Source organism: Camelus dromedarius, chromosome 8 (genome assembly GCF_036321535.1).
Source record: "Camelus dromedarius isolate mCamDro1 chromosome 8, mCamDro1.pat, whole genome shotgun sequence".
Taxonomy (NCBI): domain Eukaryota; kingdom Metazoa; phylum Chordata; class Mammalia; order Artiodactyla; family Camelidae; genus Camelus; species Camelus dromedarius.
Window position 1 is genome coordinate 44,247,646 of NC_087443.1, and position 14,192 is coordinate 44,261,837.

Here is a 14,192-nt window from a genome sequence, read left to right on the forward strand (position 1 = left end):
TTTTGGCTTTACAGTTTTAACCTGTTGCATCCGTCTGAACTTAACAGCCCTGGGCTTGTCCTTTCATACCTTTAGAAACAGATCTAAAAACACTTTTTACCCTTTGGGAAAATAGTACCCTTTTTCCAGATGGACAAAGAGTATGTAATCTGTAGTATGTCTTCTCCACTGAAGTTTACCAGTGCCAAAGATCAAAATTAAATATTTCTCCTCAAATCTTTGTCTGTGTATGTTGTTGCTGTTTTGAAAACACAAATGGTAAAATAGCCCTTAAGCCAATGCAGTTGTTTCTCTTTTAAATAGTAGGAGACATTTTGAAACAAATGGGTAATATGTTAACTAACGAAGTCAAGTTTTATCTTTTCTTATTTTTTGCCACCATGATTAATAATCATTCATAATATAATTAATTCTCTCTAGCTGTTTTATCTATTTGTGGGATTAAAAAAAACAACTTGATTTCAAAAAGCAAAACAAATGTTTCCCATTTTAACTTCTTCCTTAACCTGATGTTTCCTAAAAAACAATAATATTGCAATGCAGTATTTATAGTCTATTTCAGGGTTAATGTCCTCAGTGATTCAGAATGAATATGAATAAGTACTTCAAGTTTAAATTTAAGGTGATCTTTGTAGATTTGAAAATTCACCAACTCTTTGAGTACCCATATTTCGTTGTGTTTAGACTTCCAAAGCTCATCTTTCTTAAGTGAGACAATATTTTTCTAAAAGCGTAATAGTTATTGTTTTCTTTGAGCATCCTTCATTTCAAGGCAATTTATTTCTTCCTAGCAAGCCCACCTCATTTGTTTGTAGGTATAAAAAAAGATAAAGGCCTTTATTCAGTCATTCTTTATTTTCATGATGTTTTCTTTCATTTTATTATTTTGTCACATCTTTTCCAGCCTCTTGTCTGATTTGTCTGTATGGAAGCCGTGTTTACAATCCATTTTATTTAGCTGTTTTCTTGTGCAGTGTGTTTTGTATGAAGAGCACTTGATGACTGTGGCATCAGTCACCTTGGCGTAATAAATGTTTTATTGAACAGAATTCCAACATTCATATTCCTATTTAGAAAATGGCACTTTTGAGATTAGACATTAAAGGAGAATTTCACCTCCGTAGTCCTTTGTTTCATATTTTGTTTTGCTTTTTCCAGTTCCCCAATTATAAAATACAGGTACACTCATGTGTTTTATAATTGTGGTATACAGAGTGAGAGACTGAGAGAGATTTTAAAAACTATTATCAGGGTGCATATTTTCAGAATAGCAGTTGTTAATAAAACCTCAAAATCTTAATAATGAAAGCTTTTGGACTGGCAGGATTAATATCATGATTCAACCACTCAGTAACTATGTTATTTTCACAGAGTCAAATAGTTTATCTTATTGTAGGTTTCCTCATCTATAAATGGGAATATCTCTCTCATAATATTCTTGTGTGTAAGACTTGATATAATCCATGAAATTCTTAGTACAGTGCTTGAAATAGTACATTCTCCCCAAGTTAGTTATTGTTAATAATGAACATTAATATATTGCCAGGAAAAGGGTGCTGGTACTTTTAGGTCCACGTAAACTGCTTTCTTTTGGCAGTGAATGTGAAGGAAGTACAATGAAGACTAAACTTTATTGCCAAGAATAATAAATACGCTTTTGATACATTCCAGTTTTAGAATTAAGTCAGATTTCCTCCATGAGCTGAAGTAGAAAATTATTTAATCTCGTGGACACTCACAGCCCCTGGCTGGCGGGTGCTTCCTGGTCAATGTGTTGATAAGGTTGTCACTGAGCAGGAGCACAGTAGGAACCACTGCAGAGATGAATTAGTGATGTGTGCCGTGGCAAGGAGTGATAAACGGCAAAATACATTGAATGTGTTTGCTGACTTTGTTCCAAACATGATTCTTTCTCCTCTTGATTTTTCCCCATTCCAGGCCATTCTGATGGAAAAAGAGAAGTATGTACAGCTGCTGAGTAATTACAGATGTTCTTGAGTTCCTCCTGGAGAGGAAACAAAAACAAAACAGAGAAAAAAGCCAGAATGCAGCCTCACTTTTACTTGTCTTATTTCTGAAATGCCAAATTCTCCATCCATAGGTAAATTTTTAGTTGGGGCCACAGAAGTTTCGATATCGTCGCCTCTCAGAGATTCTAAACTATTAAATCTAGCTGAGAGTACTCTGTCATCTTTATCTGTGTTTGGGATGCTAAGTCTAGAAATTTCCTCCTACAAATACTAGAAGTCTCTGTCATGGTCCTTTGTCATATGACTGGAACCAATGTTGAGAATATGTGAAATTGGGTGTCTTGCTTTGGGGGATTTTTTACTTACACTTATATAATTTATTCTTTCCTATTGTTGCTTATCATGATCCTGTTTTCACCTAGATGCAAATTAATTTACACCTAGGTGCAATCTTTAAGTTCACATTATATTCGTGTGCTGTTTTCCATCAGAAATGATATCTAATGGAGGCATTTCAGGAACTGTAAGAGACATATTAAAGAAGAGGATCTTTCTGTTACCTTTACAAGGATACAATTTTTATTTTTATAATTGAGGTATAATTGACACATAACATTATCTTCCGGTATGATTCTATTTTTATGTAAAATACTGAGTATATTTATAATAACTCTTTAAAGTACTCTTTTGCCAATCCTTATATCTGTCATGTCTTTTTTTTTCCTGTTTATGGATAACATTTCCCCAACTCTTTCTATGTTTACTAATCATATAAATAAACAGCAAATGCTTGGATTAATTTATATCTTAACTACTATGATTAGATGATGTTAATGATACATTATTGAGTGTTTGAGTTAGTTGCCTTCCTTCTAAGTGTGCTGAAGTTTACTTGTGGATCAGCTTCATTCTTTTGTGCCTTGTTTTTAAACTTTGTTTGGATAAGTCTAGGGGAGCTTTTTTTTTTTTTTTTAAGCTCTACTACTATAGCATTATCCTGCTGAGGTCTTTACTAAATACTTCAGTGTATATCAGGGTAGATGTACTCTGAATATAGGTCAAATTTCTCCTAGCACTGTGAACAGTTATTTGAATTGCTCAGTTTATGGTTCTTTGGTGGCCTTTTGATTTTCCTATAAAATTTTACGCTGTGCATGTGAGTTTATAACAGACTTGGGTTGGGGCGAGGGAACAAAGATTGTTACAGCTCATTCTCTTATGTCTCCTTCCTCCTATTTACACTTCACTGTGAATTCTAGTTGCTTTGGTTCCTCAGAAATCTGACTTTATTTTCCTCAATTTGGAGAGAATGCCAGATTCTCTTTGGTGTGCCTCTCGGTACTACATACAAGAAATCCAGGCAGAAACTCAGGGAAATTGGAGATTTACATCACCTGTGTCACTTACTAGCTTTATGCGTTGCATGTGTTATGATGTTTGTGAGTTTTTATATACAGTTTCCAATTTTTTCATTGTTTTTGATATGAGGATAGATTCAATACCAAATGCCTGGTTGTTAGAAGAGAGAGGGATTTTCTACGTCTTCTTTTTGACTATACAATTTTCAGTATGAATGAAAATTTCTATGCATTTTAGGTGATTCTGTAAGTATTGTCAGAAAAATGGAAACACTGGCTATGGCAGTTATCGGTTGTAAAAATAATTTCGCCTAATAAAAGCCTTTAAAATTTAGTGGCTCAGAAAATATAAGCATATTTTAAATTTCATGAATATTTGATACCTTTATAAGATTTAAAACTGAAGTTAAAATACAAAGTTATTCAGATATTTTTCTCTACCAGTGTTCCAAGTGGAGTTTCTATAGGGACACCAGATCAAAATATTTCAAATAACCTCAAATACTTTCTAAATTATTTGATGATGAATATTTTCACTGTTAGTTTTTTATCTGAATGTTATAGTTTCATAATAAACATTGTAAGAACAAATTCAGTATGTGACATCTCTCAGTATCATCCATAATCCTGCTAACTGTGAAACAAGAAAGGTAGATTTTTCATAACGTTTTCCCATGAGGCATATTCTTTTCAATATTTTATAAATGGCTTATTATGTATATAACTCCATTTATCATACATCAAATTTCCATCCATTTTGGTAAAAATTACTGTCATTGAATTCTGTTTTATTTTCTACAGTTACATCCACTTGACTTTTGTTTCAGTAGCTTTAAAAGCTTTTTTCTTTTTCTGGGAAAGTAAATATTTTTAGTATTATGTTCTTAAAGTTACAACTAGAATGTAAAATTCGTACAGTCTCGTGTAAGACAAGCTAATCTCTGATGAATTTAAAATGCTCTTAGTATGAAATGAAATTTGTAAGCTGTAGTAAATGTTAACATGTGTATATGTGCATTAACATCTAAATGTATGTGCATGAATATGTATATATATACATATATATCTAGATTTCAGAATATTTAAAATGTCAAATAATTATACGGTGTGTTAATAAAGCTGTACTATCCTAAGTTTCCTTTCTTTATCACTTCCTTTTCCTCAGAGGCAGTCATTTTCAGATCTTTTAGTTGATTTTTATATCACTTCATATCTTTGAAAAGTTTCCTTGTGTTTCTACTTTTTGATCTTTAACTTATAGACATCATATATTGATTTTTCTTCTATTATGAAAGATTAGGATTTAGCATCTCTCAGTTACTCCACACATACTTTCCAGCACTAATCTTCCACTATCACTATATCATAAATTTGATCGCCACACAATTTTATTATATTATTTCCAAAGAAAAGATATACAGATCTGTGCCATGTAGTTTCCTATGATTTCTCTTCATTTTGTTCACATACTGTTTTTTCTCAGTATTGTGGTCTTTTATGTTTCCACTTGCGTAGTTCTCTGTGTCCATATCACAAACTCCACCTATGATTCTCAGTTTTGTAAAACTTCTTTGTAATATGTGCTGATAGATTACATAATCTATTTTTTTTTCCTTTTGAAGAAATCTCTCCCAGAGCCCTCTGACCATTTGAATCTCACATAATGGTTTCTTAGGCTTGATGCAGAGTCATCAGGTCATCATATCCATGTATTCCACCAATCTTACTCTGGGAATTGTTCTCATGTGTCATCCATTTGAATTGCCTGTTTTCTGAAGTCCATGACTTCTTTATTCTTATTTATTTTTTATTATGTTGTAAAACATTCTCTAATGTCATGTTGACACATAGTCATTGGGTGGCAAAGTTGCTGAGATTTTGTGTGTATGAAAAATATCTCTATATGCCCTTACCAAAAATATAAGATAGATTTTTTTTCTTGAAGTATAGTTGATGTGTAATATTGTATTACTGGTGTATAGTTTACTGACAGAAAATTTTTAAAGATTATACTCAATTTATAGTTAGTATAAAATATTTATTATATTCCCCATATTGTACAGTATATACTTATGGCTTATTTTTTACCTAATTCTTTACAACTCTTATGCAACTACCGAAATACTTCCCATCCCCCTACCCTTTACCCACGGGTAACCATTAGTTTGTTCTCTATATCTGTGAGTCTCCTTTTTTGTTATATTCACTAATTTGTTGTATATTTTTATATTCCACATATAAGTGATATCATACATTATTGGCCTTTCTCTGACTTATTTCACTTAGCATAATGCCCTCCAAGTCTGTCTATACTGCTGCAAATGCAAAATTTCAATTTTTTTTTAATGGCCAGGTAGTTTTTTCCATTGTATATATGCCACCTCTTCTTTATCGATTCATCTGTTAATGGACACTTAGGTTGGTTCCAAATCTTGACAATTATAAGTAATGCTGCTAGGAACATTAGGGTGCATGTATCTTTTTAAATTAGTATTTTTGTATATATTTTTTGGATATATATCTAGGAGTAGAATTGCTGTTTCATGTGGTAGTTCATTTTTAGTTTTTTTGAGAAGCCTCCATACTGTTTTGCATAGTAAATGTACCAATTTACATTCTCACTAACAAAGTACAAGAGTTCTCTTTTCTCCACATTCTTACCAGCATTTGTTATTTATGTTCTTTTTGGTGATAGCTGTTCTTAGAAGTGTGAAGTGATACCTCATTATTGGTTTTGATTTACATTTGCCTGATAATTAGTAATGTTGAGCATCTTTGATGTGCCTGTTGGCCATGTGCATTTCCTCTTTGGAAGAATGTCTATTCAGTTCTTTTGCCCATTTTTTAATGGAGTTGTTTGTTTTTTTGATGTTGAATTGTATGAGCTGTTCATATATGTTGGGTGTTAACCCCTTATTTGTCATATCATTTGCAAATATTTTCTTCCATTCAGAAGGTTGTCTTTCCATTTTGTTGATATTTTCCATTATTTATTTATATTACCAAACATACTAAGGTAATTTGGTTTAATATTGACATGTAGGTTGGAAACATTTTTCCCACAGAATACAGAAAGCATGTTCTGTTATGTGCTAGCTTTTAGTGCTGCTATAAGTACAATGCCATTATGATTTATAGTCCTTTGTATGATATTTTACAATTGGAACATATTTTCTTTGTCCTCAGTTCTGAAATGTCATGTTGTGGACAAATGTGTGGATTAATTTTCATTCAGTTTGGGAAGTACTTAGATTAGCATTATAATCTTAAAATGTCTCTCTTTTACATCTGGGAAATATATTTGAATTATTATCTTTTTTATTTTTAACGGAACTTTTTTGAGAGATTGTATATTCCCATGTGAACTATAGTATAATGTCACAACCAGAATATTGACATTGATATAATCAGATAATTTAATGCAGATTTTCCAGGTTTCACTTGTACTTGTGTGTGTGCAATTCTGCACAGTTTTGTCACATGTATAGTTTCATGTATCTATCACCACTGTTAAGATACTAAAAAGTTCCATCACTACAAGTATTTTTTGTGTTTCTTCTTTATAGCTGCATCAACTTCTCTTGTATATTTCTTCCATCTCCAATTCCTAGCAACAAATAATCTGTTCTTCATAAATTTTGTTATTAAAAATCTTTTACAAGTGGAATCAAAGAGTATGTAGCCTTTTGAGGTTGGCTTTTTTCACTTAGTATAATTCCCTGAAGATTCATCCAAGTTGTTGCATATATCAATATTTTGCTTTTGTCATTGCCAAGTAGTATTCCATGGCACGGATGTTCCTCTGTTTATATAACAATTCACCTATTTCCTGTTTTTGGTTATTAAAAACAAAGCTGCTCTGAACATTCATGTTTGTGTGAATATAAACGTCCATTTCTCTGGGATGAATGCCCGAGAATGCAGTTGCCTAGTAATATGGTAATTGCATTTTTAGTTATGTAAGAAACTGCCGAATTGCTACAGCAGCTGTAGCGTTTTACATTTCTATTGGCAGTATATAGGTGATCCAGTCTCCAATACCTCACCAGCATTTGGTATTATCTTTTTTTTTTTTTTTTAATTTTAGCCATTCTTATAGGTGTACAGTGAGATCTCATTTTGGTCTTTATTTGTATTTACTTGATGGGTAATGATATTGAACCATTTTTTTCATATGCATAGTTGCCATCTTTACAATCTCTTCGGTGAATTGTTTGTCTCCAATTTTAACAATGAAATGAAATTTAAAGTTTGTTGTGAGATATCTCTAGTTTACTATGGTCATTTATTATTTAGGTTTAGGCTCAATCCAAGGCTCTGTAGAAAGCCCCACGTATAGTTTCTGAATCATGTGATCCCTGTTACAGAGGCAGACACTTTGACATCTTTTCCCCTCTCCACCCCTCAGATCTCTGGCTTCTCATCATTGAGGCAAAGATAATTCCGTGGTTCCATATCCAGCAGAGCAGGGTGTTGGGACTCACAGTATAGTAATGAAAGCACTCTCATTTTCTTTGATATTTCTATGATATTTGGGAAAATTTTGCTTACCTGGAATCTTTCTCTCTTTAGTTTCAATTTTGAAACAGGAAAGAGAATTGGTATTAACACTTTATTGATACACTAAGCATTCTGAGACATATTCTCAATATAGGTGAAACCAGATTAGACTCCTACTCAGGTCTCCACTAGAGTCGCTTGGTATTTTTTCTTTCAGTAAGAAAATAGTCCTATAATCCAGGATGAAATGAAAACACTTCAGATTTAGAAACAGCAAGATAATCATTAGTCAGTGGTTCTATGATTGATCTAGCTTTAGGAGAAAACCATTTAGCTACTGAATATAATTGTATATATTCAATTATAAGCGACTGAAAATTTGGTTTCTTGTAGTCTAATTATTAAATCATAATTTCTCAGGACAGGCCCTGTGAAATCTGTTGCTCTAAGGCTTCCCAGATAGTATAGGTAGGTTTGGAAAACATTGACTTAGAATCCAAACAGATTACAAATTCAGAAACAATATATTTGTAGGACATTAAAGATCTAAGGAAAAAGGATCAAAAGTATAAGCAGAAAGCGGGAGCTTATTGTAAAACTGTGACATTTTCCAAATCATTGATTTTTTATTATAGTTTTATACATTTCTGATAATGTGTTATTATTTGGCTCCCTTCAAATGAATATAACTCCTGATGGTAATGGTTCTTGACATAAAAATCAGCTTTTTATTTTCAGAGTTCAAATTGCTTATGGAGGTAAATGAATTCTCACTTGTTATGGGAGTAAATGAGTCTTATGAGATGGAAATGGTTTCTTGGCTACTTTAATGTGTTAGGCCTTATTGACCAAAGGATGACTAAAAATGACTTGAGAAGCAAGTGATGACTTCAGCTGAAATGACTGGCTTTCATCCCTCTATAAATTTCCAGGAAACAATGAAATTTGCTGAGGTGGGTGTACGGTAGTCACACACCTCTCAGAGTTATTGAATATAGCAGAAGGTTTTATATCTTGAAAACAATGTGAGAAAAATCTCTGTTAGAATTTATATGTGTATACATTCTACTTTATCCGACAGAATAGAAATCATGGCAATTTAGAACAGCTATCAAGACAGTAGTGCATACCCTGGGAAAAGTGTTCTTTTGAAACATTTTTGTTCCTGCTGCAATTTCTATTATAAGAGCTGGTAGAGTTACTTTCTTCAGAAAAAGAAAATAGTTCAAATATACTAATTTCTACATTTGTTATAGTGATCTTTATCAGAAAAAAATTTAAATTCATGGCTCAAATATTTACTATAATATTTAAAGTCTGTAAATGTACTTTTATTCTTAGATATTATGCACACTGTAAACTAAGTAGAAATTTTAAAGTAATGAGATAAAGTTTACATAGGTAGAAGTTAAAATATTTTCTTCTGAAAATGCAGTAATAACTCCTGGGAGCATGTGTTCAACACTGAGGATAACTGGAAAGGACAGAACAAGGTAGGGCACTTTTTGAAGGAAATATTGTCACTCCAGGTTGAATGGAACCGTACTGCCCATCAATGATGACTGGCCAACTTAGGGATAACCTAGCTGACAGTATGATGGCATGATTTTATGACGTGTTATTTCCACCCTGTTCATGCTGTAAAAAAGTCAACTATCTATATTTAACACATAGTATGAATTCATTCTGCCTATGATTTATAAGCTGTTTTCTTATTCACTATCTATATTTACCATATCCTAGATATTCATAGACTGCCAGATTACTTAGCATCTATGCTTAAACTTTTGTGTGAATTTCATCAGTCCCATTTATTTTTATGTATAATAGCTAAATTCAAAATTGCTAAATAATACAGCAAAACTATATTATACACACCCCTAAAATAGTCAATTAACTAATTCTAATAATCATTATTAGTAAGTTTAAAACTAACAATTACTGATATAAACGAGCATATTTATAGGATTCACAATATCAACGTAAGTCCAAACACTCAAGCCCCTCCAGAGTCCAGAGAGTGAAGATGTGATTGTCTTTCCAGTGTCACTTAATAGTGGTATTTGTGGATCATAGCATAGGTGTGTGTTTAACTTTATTTGAATAAACTGAAGAGTTCTTCAGTGTGGTTGTACCATTTTGCACTCAAACCAGAGAATTATGAGGTGTTCAGTTGCTTTACATCTTGACAACATACCATGTTGTCAAACCTACTCCAGCAGGTTTAAAGTAGTACCTCATTGTGTTAGAATTTCCTGTTAATTAATCATGTTGAACATCTTTTTATATGTTTTTTGGCCAGTCCTTATCTTATTTTGTAACAGTCTGTTCAGCTCCATGACTAATTTTTAAATTTACTAGTTGTTTGTCTTTTTCCTTAACATTCTCATGAGCATCTTCTCATGGGCTTGTTGGCCATCTGTATATATAATTTGTTGAGTTGTCTGTTCAAATCTTCTGTACCTTTTTTTTTAGTTGTTTGTGATTTTATTTTATTTTTCAGCTAGTTTATACTTTCTCTTACAATTTCAATGTCTGAATAATTCTATTTATTTTTACTCTCTTTACCAATTGCTACATTTTCCTATAACTTGTAATATTCATTTATGTCATACCTTCTATAGAAAAGACACGATCTTTTTTCTGCTAGGCAGCTAGAGGGAGATCTGAGTCAATCTGTTATGTAGTTGAGCAGGATCTGAGCTTTGTTGCAGTTTTAGTTTGGTTTAATTCTTTATCAATTTCAAATTTTTGGAGGCAGGATCGTGTCTCTTCCTTTGATAGGGTCAAAATTTTAAGCACTGGTGAAATACTGAGACTTGTCTATTCTTTACAGCTGAGATGCTCACTTCCATAACTGTAGGAGATTATGTCCTGCTTTATAGCCTGGTTACCATATTTTTTTGGTCACTGTGAAGTTATCGTTGCTCTCCTATCCCTCCACTTAAATTGTTTTTTTTTAAACCTAAGGGATCTCTTTCAGTTTTCGTGTTCCTCATTTGATCTCTCAAAGGCCTTGGTCCTACGCTCTTTTAAGGTATGTAATGTACTGAAGTCTCCAGCTGCATAGTTAATTATGGTTAATTCAAAATTGGAAGTGCCTCTGATGAGTTGTATTCAGCTCTTCTACCTTGTTCCTGCCTTGAGGGAGCATCATGCTTGTGAAAGGCTCATGCAGCCTCACAGGGATATTACTTGGCTGTCATTTTAAGAATTGGCAGGTGAGTGCAAATGTACTTTATTAATGAAGTTCCTTGGGATTCTAATTTATCATGGTGATTGACATGTGGCAATTTGAAGTTCCTTAGCAGTCTGGGTGATTTTGCCATGCCTTGTTTTATGACTGGTTTTTCTTTCTCACAAATCTGCAAGGAATGAGAACAGTCCATGAGTCTCTTTTCTCTTACGAAAGGCTTGTTGCTTTATGATGAGATTTTCAATATTATGATTTTGCAGCTTGTTCAGCTTTTAAAAATTATTATTAAGATGAGTACAATGATCTATTCTGAATTCCTACATCTAAAGTTAAGGCTTGCTCTACCATATATGTTATGGCTCTGCTTTCCAGGGCGTCAATTCAATTAAGTGACTGAATACATGAATGAGTGAAAGATGTGTTGCAGCACTACATAATATCTTACATTTTTATAAATATTATCAATTTTTAAAAGCATTTTTATAAATTTTACTATAATTGAGTAAGTAACAGTGAAGCTGTTGTTTATTGAGTCCAGACTCTTTGTGGGCACTGGACAAAGAGCTTTACACGAATTATTTTACTGAATCCTCACAATCTATGTGTCTTTTTAATTCTTGTGTTACAATACAGAACATGAAGAACATAGATGTTATATGGAGGTAGCACAGCTAGGATTTGAACTAAGGATTTTCTGATTTAAAAGTCCCAAGTTATTAAGCACTTAAATACTATGCTTCTCCTCTTATCCTTCTCTTCAGGAAAAACTTGTGAGTTTGTGTATGTTTGGGTGTATGTTTTTTTGCATTAGAAAGTAGAATTCTAGATCACTAATTCATAATTCAGCTTCCAACAATATATTTCCAAGTTCTATATATCAAGAAAGGATTTAAAACAGTCATATAGCAGCATATATGAGTGAGTCATATATGAATGAGAATGAAGACTAACAGCCAACTCTTGAGGGGTCAAAATGAAATAATAATCTGGGACTTTCTTCTTTCTAATTAAATTTAAATATTGTAACTCCCTTTCCCCCACAAAAAGAGGCAAAAGAAACTGACATCACAGAATGAAGATTGAACTTCTATGGGTTTCAGCTTCAATATTTAAAATGTCATAAAATAGTATAAAAACAGTAAAAGCATGATAAAACTACTTATTGGGGATTATCTTTTCCCATTCTCTTTATCATTCTATTGAGTCATAAAGGAGAGGAATTAGCAGTAGATTTAGCCTGCTACCAGCAGAAAAGCTTGGTTATGGTAGGTGGACTTAATTGCCTCTTAACTGAATAGAACCTTTTTGACAGTTTAAGGGAAGAAGAAACCCTATGAGGGAAATACATGACATTTCTGATAATTTGGAATGGAAGTATGGAGGATTTTCATCTAACATTATACACGTTCCTCACTTACCGTGATTTTTATTTTTATTATAGCTCTTATCTCTACCTTATTTGTCACTTATAACTTTACCAACTTGAATATAGGCAGCTTAAAGAAGTAAACCTGTTTTCCCTAGCCACCCTTGTATGTTGCGTATGGTAAATGCTCAAAAGTGTTTGCTAAATGAATGAATTGTGTGTACAAATGACTTAACAAATTACTTTGCACGTATTTAATATTAAGTACATAGTGAACACTACTCCTTTCCTTGTAAGAGCAAATGATTAATTCTGAAATGTAAACTCTTGGTAGTCAACTCAAAAGCATAGCTTGTTGTAGAATAGAAGGGTTTATGGACTGAAATTTTTAATCCAATGTGCAAAAATAAGTCCATGGTTGGAAATAGAGGTCATTGAGAAGGTTTAATGCTGGTTGTTTCAGTTAATTAGTTTGTGGGGAGAAAAAAAGCAAAAACCCAGTTACAAACTTCTAAGTGGCAGGACCTATTTCCTATCACAAAAACTAGGACGGTGTCTGAAATACAGAAGGCACTTAGTGAATGTTTAACAAGCGAGGAATTGCAGTTGCGTGTGTGTAGTTTGTGCGCATATGATTGTGCTAGGTAACTAAAAGGGATCAAGAAGCAGTTCAGCAGTTATGAACCCTAAGTGCCCTTATCTGCAGCCATTTTCCAAAAAGGGAGAGAGATTCTCCTTAAATCACTATACACATCTTTTATGGTTACCTCTTAGGCCCTCCCAACCTACTCCTAACTCTACCCTATTGGTATCATAAAATCAGTAAATCATTAATAATGGATTTGAGAAGACAGACTAATTTCACTGTAATTGTAATAATCTAAATTAAACAAACACCAATACCAAATGCTCAGAACATTCAGAAAATCACCATGTACTTCATGTAAGATTCTCTTTTATTCTGGATGTTTAATCTGGAGGTTAAAATTGACAGCATGTACTTCTGCTAATGGGTTCTCCAGAGGTTTGCAGATCTCAGACAGTGTCGTTAATAATGTCCTGCCAGCAGCTCGTAGCATAATCATTAGTAGCGATGGACTTCACACTGGTGAGCTCTGACAGCATTCCTCAGATTGTGCCAGCATTTCCACACAGAAACCTGTCTCCTGTTGAGTGTGTGGAGTTGGACAGAATGCAAGAGGAAGGTGTCAGTGTTTGAGCTGATACTGCTGGGTAATATGTCAGCTGATGGCATTTCCTCTGCCCACACTGAAATAGCTTAGGGGTAGAGGGAGTCCACATAATACCAAAAGCAATTAAGATAACAGACAGTTATTTTGTTTCCTATTTTTTCACCTCTGTCAAGTTAGAATAGGTAAGCTTAAAAAAGAAAAGGCTGGAAAAGCAGTCTGCCTTGCTCTGTACCCTTGGGCAAGTGAAAGCTTTTCTCAGAAGAGTTTGATTTGGTTGACTTTGAATTCTTAGGTACAGTTATCCAGTTGAAATATTTATAAATAGAAACAATTACAGATTTTAGAGATATTAAACACTCCTTAAAGGTCTTCCTTAGCTAGTGGCTTATGAGATATTTTTTGAAATGCAATTTGATTTTTATATGAAGTACTCATTTAGATAAGATTGTATCTCAGCTTCTCAATCTTGCATTTAATAGTATGAACATCTACAAATCTCCACTACTCTACTCCATGTTCATTTTATATGCATGAAGTTGTGCAGATTTGGGGGAAAAAATCCCCATTCCAGATGAGTATACTAAAGTGGAGATGCTGGCTGATGTGAAC